This window comes from Hippoglossus hippoglossus, chromosome 7 (assembly GCF_009819705.1).
Source record: "Hippoglossus hippoglossus isolate fHipHip1 chromosome 7, fHipHip1.pri, whole genome shotgun sequence".
NCBI lineage: Eukaryota > Metazoa > Chordata > Actinopteri > Pleuronectiformes > Pleuronectidae > Hippoglossus > Hippoglossus hippoglossus.
The window spans coordinates 635387-642999 of NC_047157.1; positions in this window are offsets into that span (position 1 = coordinate 635387).

Here is a 7613-nt window from a genome sequence, read left to right on the forward strand (position 1 = left end):
CGTATATACGGTGAAGGTGGGGGCATAATAAAGATAATCTCTAAATTTATCACAAATTGCCCACTTCAGCGCCAGGAACTCGAGCTTGCCTGAGTGAAAGTGATAGTTCTTTTCAGCCGGCGTGAGGGTCCTGGACCCGTAAGCAATGACACAGAGTTTCTTTCCCTGTTGTTGATAGAGCACAGCTCCCAGACCTTCATTTGATGCGTCAGTGTGGAGGACAAAGGGCAAATTAAAGTCTGGGTAGGCCAATATGGGTGGACTGATGAGCATGTCAACAAGGCGCGACACCACAGCACTGTGTTCTGGTGTCCACTGGACAGGGGTCTTGGATGATAACTGACCACTTTGTAACACCATTGGCTTGGTCTTGTTAGATCTAACTGAGCTGGCTGTCTGGCTAGACTCACTTTTACTGTCTATGAGTTTAAACTGTGGCCTGGCTATCCGGGAAATGTCCTGTATGAAGGTTCGATAATAGCCTAGAAAACCTAGAAGAGCTCTGACCTCGCCTACATTTTTTGGCTCTCTATCCTTCAAATGTTGAACTGCCTCAAGATGTTTAGGGTCTAGGCTCTGGATACCTTCACTGGTCACTAGGCGCCCTACATACCTGACCTGACTTTTAAACAGCTCACATTTGTTTGGGCGTAGTTTAACACCATGCTCTCGCAGACGGCACAGCACCTGCCTCAGGTCATCAACGTGGTCACGAAAGGTCTTAGAAAACCAAAGAACGTCATCCAAGTATGGAGAGCAGCACTCATCTCTTAGACCATCGAGCACTCCCTCCATGCACCTTTGAAATGTGGCTGGGGCGTTGGTAAGGCCAAATGGAAGGCGGATCCACTCGTACAGGCCCCAAGGCGTTCTGAAGGCAGTCAGATGTCTGGAGCTCTCATCAACAAAACCTTGATGGTAAGCACTGCCTTGGTCGAGTATTGAGAACCAGGAGTAGCCCCCCAGGTTATCTAACAGATCTTGGATGCGTGGAAAAGGGTGGCGGTCCGTGACAGTTTTGCGGTTCAAGCCCCGAAAGTCAACACACAGACGTAAACTTTTGTCCTTTTTTCTGACACAGACCACAGGAGATGAGTAGGGTGAGGTGGACTTTCTGATCCAGCCATGGTCGAGCAGGTTTTGGACATAGTCCTTTACCTCTTTGTACAGGGGTTTGGGAACTGAGTTGTAGGACGCTTGGACTGGTGTTTTGTCCTTCAGGTGAATTTTCAGTCGTAAGTTTGGGATGCAACCAATCTTCTTTAGCAAACACATCTGACTCTTCATACAACAGGTCTCTGACCATCTTTTGCTCATCCTCTTCAAGATGTGACACATCTACCTGAGGGTGCCATCTCTGTTTTGTCATGTCCGGTGTTTCATGTCTCTCACTCGCTTCTCGCTGCTCATCTGTTTTTAGCTGAGCTGAGTAGACATTAACAGTTGGATGTGGCTTTGAACCACCTAAAAAACGGTTAACTGGTGTCACTGCAGTAACTTCCTCCAATGTGCCTAGAACTGTTCTCTTTGTGAGGTAAATATCATGTTTAGTGGGGTTCTGAATGGAGATTTTAACAGCTTTTGTGGACCCACTTGGAACATCTACCAAAGCTGGCAACAGCTCTAACCTTTCAGGACAGTTACTCACTAGGTTAGGTTGAAAGAACATAGTCCCGCCCCTTGGCCACTCTCTGACTCTACACTTAAGCTCACAAATCTGCCCCGCAGGAATGTTTAGACCTCTCTTCCCTGTTCCCATGCAGTACTCATAGGCTATTGCATCAGGAGTAAGAATCTGGAGGTTAGAAACTAGCGCTTCCACTGCACTATCACTGATACTTAAAGCTTCCTTAAGCAAAGCGGAAATATCTGTCTCATCTTGATTTGTTTCGATTATCTCAGCTATAACATTACTGCCTAACAGAGGACAGTTCAGGCTGTTGCTGCTGATTAACAGTGGCACTTGTATTTTGACCTGTCCATAATTCTCACTACAGACCTGAAGTTCAACATCTACCCAGCCATCAAAAGGAATGTCTGTGCCATTAGCTGCAGTGATCTCCAAAGGCTGCTCGGAAAAGAGGGATTCAAGTGGCTGGATTCGAACATTGGGGAGTGCTTTGTCTATCCATGCTCTCTCTACCATAGTCACATGGGACCCTGAGTCAAGCAACATTTCTAGAGGGACTCCATTGATAGCACATGAGACCATACATCGCTTTCCTATGAGATGTGCTAGGCGCTTTCTTAGTGGTGGTTGGGACGGTGTTGGCACTTCCCTACGGCTGGCTGTTTTAGAATTACTGGCTTGTGCTGTGGGCTCCTCAGCTGTCACGGTCACTGGCTGCCCCTCTCCAGTGACCTCATCCCGTTTCCCGACACCTTTCTCTGCAGACAGCCGATGGCACGATGACCAGCTTGGCCACAAAAAAAACAGTGAGGGCAGCTCACCTTGCTCTGCTGTATACAGTTACTGCATCTGCCCCTGGTCTCAGATGATGGAAGCTGAGGACGGGCTGCTGGTGGGCAGGGGTCCGCAGGTGTCACACTGTCAGAAGGTTTTGCAATCTGGGCGAGATGTTTTGTCAGTGCAGTCAGTTCTCTAATAGCGGTTAGCCTGTAACTCAGTGTCAACTTTCACTTGTTTGTCTGAGTCACTACTGTCAAGCTGAGCTGTACTTACAGTCACTGGTCGAGGTTTTGCTAGCGCCCAGGCGCTTTAGTCTTTCTGCCTCTTCACTCGTAGACTTAGTGATTTGATCTAAGAGGAAGTCATCACTAACCTGTAGGTCCGTGAGAAAGGGTTTGAGGTCATGTCAAATATGGCTGTTTTTCTCATTTAACCCCTGGTATAGTGTGTGCAGAAAGGTACCCTGAACCAGCCTTTTGTCATAGCTAAACTCTGCACCAGGCTGTTGTGACTCAAATAGAACACGTTGTGTAGGAGTCGATGGGATGAAGTAGTCCGGAGATCTCTCGTTTTATGCACCTCTCGGCGTGCGTTTTATTTCACAAACATTTCAACAATACAGAGCACTCACGGGTGTCACCCAACATCCGCTTTTAACCACTCCCAGTGCCCTTGTGACCTTGGTAACCCCACAGCGTGCAAACCGCATAGTGCAATCAATTAGTGTAAACCAATGTCACAGCCTTTGGTGAATTCTGTCTTATCACGTGTCCACTACATACGTCCCCCCAGAATTCACACACAAAGTTAACGTGTTGGGGCTCGAATCACCTGACCTGCACGGCTCCGTAAAACATGAGCAGGGGATGAAGTCGGGGGTTTAACTGGAGGAACACGAAGGGCTGTGCGGTGGCCCGGGGGGTGAGCAGGAGGGCGCCCCCGCCGTGGAGGCTTAGCTACCTCAGAAGGTTGAGTTAGGTCCAAGTGGGCAGGTTTCAGCCGGTCCACCGATACCTGTTCTGGTTTACCGCCAATGTCCACGATAAAAGTTTTGGTCCCAGCCTCAATGACACGAAATGGACCGTCATAGGGACGTTGAAAGGGCCCGCGATGAGCATCCTGACGAATGAACACATATCCCGCAGAATGAAGTTTGACAGGGATATGAGAACGAGGGATGCTGTGTTGCGATGTGGGAACTGGTGCGAAAATATTGGCATTGTCCAGGAGCGTAGCTCGTTGTTGTGCTGCTGACCAAGAAACTGTAGTGTCAGGAACAAAGTCCCCAGGGACTCTCAATGGCTGGCCATAAACCAACTCGGCAGATGAAGCTTGTAGGTCTTCCTTAGGGCCGGTCCTAAGCCCCAACATGACCCATGGAAGCCTGTCGACCCAGTTACCGTCCTTGAGGCTGGCGCGTAGAGCAGCTTTCATAGTACGGTGGAACTGCTCGCACAGCCCGTTAGCCTGCGGATGGTATGCTGTGGTGCGGTGGAGCTTCGTCCCCAGGCTCTCTGCCACAGTGTTCCAGAGCCCAGATGTAAACTGCGGGCCCCGGTCAGAAGAAATGTCAGATGGAACGCCGAACCGAGCGACCCAGGTGATGATAAATGCCCGAGCCACATCAGCTACTGCTGTTGAAACCAACGGGACAGCTTCTGGCCGACGAGTGGTTCTGTCCACCATGGTGAGAAGGTGTGTGAACCCCTGAGGAGGTGGGCAGGGGCCCAACCAGGTCCAGGTTAACATGGTCGAACCTTCTTTTGGGTACTAAGAATTGTGCCAGGGGAGCCTTAGTGTGGCGGTGGACTTTAGAGCGCTGGCACACCACACATGTTTCAGCCCACTTCCGCACATCCTTTTTAAGACCATGCCAGACAAACTTTGCTGCTACCAACTTCTGTGAAGGCCTTTTTCCTGGGTGTGACAGGCCATGGACAGCGTCGAAAATCTGTCGTCTCCATCCTGTGGGAACGACTGGTCGTGTCTGGCCTGTGGAAACATCACATAGGAGTGTAGTGCCAGCAGTACCAAAAGCAACATCCTCCAACCTCAGTCCTGTCTCAGCCGTCCTCAGCGCCTGAACGTCTGGATCAGAAATTTGATCTGCTGCCATGCCATCATAGTCCACACCAAATTGGACGGCTCCAGCAACCGCTCGGGAGAGGCAGTCAGCCAGCAGGTTGTGCTTGCCTGCCACATGTTGTATATCTGTGGTGAACTCCGATATGAAGGAAAGCTGGCACTGCTGGCGAGCAGACCACGGCTCTGCCACTTTAACCATGGCGAAAGTCAACGGCTTGTGGTCCACGTACGCTGTGAAACTTCGGCCCTCTAACAGGAAACGAAAGTGTCGGATGGCGAGATAGAGGCCTAGCAGCTCCCTATCGAAGGTACTGTAAATCCGCTCATTGGGGCGCAGCTGTCTGCTGAAAAAGGCGAGCGGCTGCCAGGCCCCATTGACCCACTGCTCATGCACCGCTCCAACTGCATAGTCAGAAGCATCACTAGTGATGGATATCGGAACATTGGGTGCGGGGTGTGCCAGCATCGTTGCATTAGCCAAAGCTGCCTTGGCATCATCAAATGCTTTATTCCTATCATCAGTCCAAATCACTGCGTGCCTGGCCGCTTTACCCTTCAGGGCCTCATAAAGGGGTCGCATTAGCTGTGCTACCTGCGGAAGAAAGCGGTGGTAAAAGTTCACCATGCCCAAAAACTCCTGCAGAGACTTCACTGAGAGTGGGCGTGGGAAATTTGTGACAGCGTCCACCTTTGAAGGGAGAGGAACTGCACCGTCCTTAGTAATGCGGTGTCCCAAGAAGTCAATAGCCATCAGCCCAAACTGACATTTGGCTGGATTTATAATCAGGCCATGCTGACTGAGTCGCTCAAAGAGTGTCAATAGGTGAGACGTGTGTTCTGTCTTAGAAGTACTAGCCACCAGTATATCATCCAGATAAACAAATAAAAAAGGTAGGTCCCTCAGTACTGTATCCATCAGTCGCTGGAAAGTCTGTGCTGCATTTTTAAGACCGAATGGCATCCGAAGGAATTCAAAAAGGCCAAATGGTGTGATACCCGCTGTCTTGGGTACGTCCAGTGGGTGCACAGGCACCTGGTGATAGCCACGGACTAGGTCCACCTTGGAAAATATGACTTTACCAGCCAGACGGGCAGAAAAGTCCTGGATGTGTGGGACAGGTTAACGATCGGGTGCCATCCACCGCCTTGCTTTGCCACAATATGCAGCGGTGAAGACCATGGGCTACTGGAACGACGAATAATTCCAAGGCGCTCCATGTTCTCAAACTCAGCCTTAGCAATAACCAGCTTTACCGGGTCTAGGCGCCGGCTCCGGGCGTGAACTGGTGGGCCTGCTGTAGACATATGATGTTCCACGCCATGTTTGGTGGTCTTGGATGAGAAAGTGGGCTTTGTTAAACTTGGAAACTGTACTAGGAGGCGGTGGAACTCATCCGTGGCCGGTACAATGCTGGACAGTCCCACAAAGTCTGATACTCCGAGTGAGCAGGCATATGAACAAAAAGTCACTGCATCAATTAGGCGGTGGCCCTTGATATCCACTAACAACCCATAAGCACACAGGAAATCTGCCCCTAGCAGGGGAACAGTAACTTTTGCCGTTATAAAGTCCCAGCTGAAACGTTGGTCCCCAAAACACAGCTCCACGTACCTTATTCCGTAAGTGCGGATGGGGCTGCCGTTGGCAGCTTGCAGCGGGGGCCGTGCCTGTCAGTCAGCATGTCCACTCTTGATGCAGGCAAAACGCTCTTCTGCGCCCCCGTGTCGCACAGAAAGCGCCGCCCAGATATTGTATCCTGAATAAACAGCAGCCTGCATGTCCGGCCGGCGCTCATGGCAGCTAGTGGGCGCCGGCCGAGCCGTTTCCCGTCCTGTTGAAACTGCATGGTGGGCAACACCTTTTAGCTTTCAAACCAAATCGTGCATGGTAAAAACACAGGTGGGAGCTTTGTTGCCGCTTAACCGCTGCAAGCTGACAACGGCCATCTCCCCCTGCCGCCATGGACAGTCGCAGGGTGAGTCCCACGCAGCCGTGCAGCTCTGTTGCCCTGCCAGGAAAAACCTATCAGCTTCCTCAGCCAATGCCCGGCAATCCGTGATGATACTGTTGGCCAAAGCAGACCGTACCTGAGTCGGCAGCTGCTGCAGGAACAGCTCCGTGAACAGAAGATCCGGCTTGTGGCTTCCCAGGAGAGACAGCATCTTATCCATTAATTCTGAAGGCTTGCAGTCGCCGAGACCGTTTAGCGACAGAAGCCGGCGTGCACGCTCGGAGTCAGAAAGCCCAAAAGCCTTCAATAGGTGAGCCTTCAACGCACCATATTTATCTTGCTCCGGAGGATTCTCCAGCATGCTCACCACTCTGCCCGCTGTCGCGCTATTGAGAGCCGCAACGACATAATAATACTTCGTGGCATCTGCTGTTATGTCTCTCAGGGCAAACTGCACCTCCGTCTGAGCAAACCATGCCGATGCTTGCGTTTCCCAAAACTCCGGGAGTTTAAGCGATACTGAGTGCGTCGCCATGTCCGTCTCTGGATACGTCCAGAGAATGTCAAGGTCACCAATGTAGGAGTCGATGGGATGAAGTAGTCCGGAGATCTCTCGTTTTATGCACCTCTCGGCGTGCGTTTTATTTCACAAACATTTCAACAATACAGAGCACTCACGGGTGTCACCCAACATCCGCTTTTAACCATTCCCAGTGCCCTTGTTACCTTGGTAACCCCACAGCGTGCAAACCGCATAGTGCAATCAATTAGTGTAAACCAATGTCACAGCCTTTGGTGAATTCTGTCTTATCACGTGTCCACTACAGTTGCTTTAAACCCATAATTTTGTACAAAAACTGCTGTGGACTCTCCCCGTCTTGCTGTTTAGTATTACTTAAGTCTTGGAAAAGCTCAGTACTGTTTTTGTCCCTGATGTGGGCGCGGAGAAACCGCTTTAACTCATCAACAGTTAAATCACTTTTGTTAGTTAACATATCTCTGAATGAACCAGGTTTTATGATCTTAATCACAGTGCGGATTACCTCTGACTCTGTAAAACCTTCTTGTACACCTTCATCCACTTGTTTACAAAGACTACTATATGACATGTCAGAACCAACATCAGAAATTTGTCCACCATGTAACAAACTCTCTGCGAGGAAGCA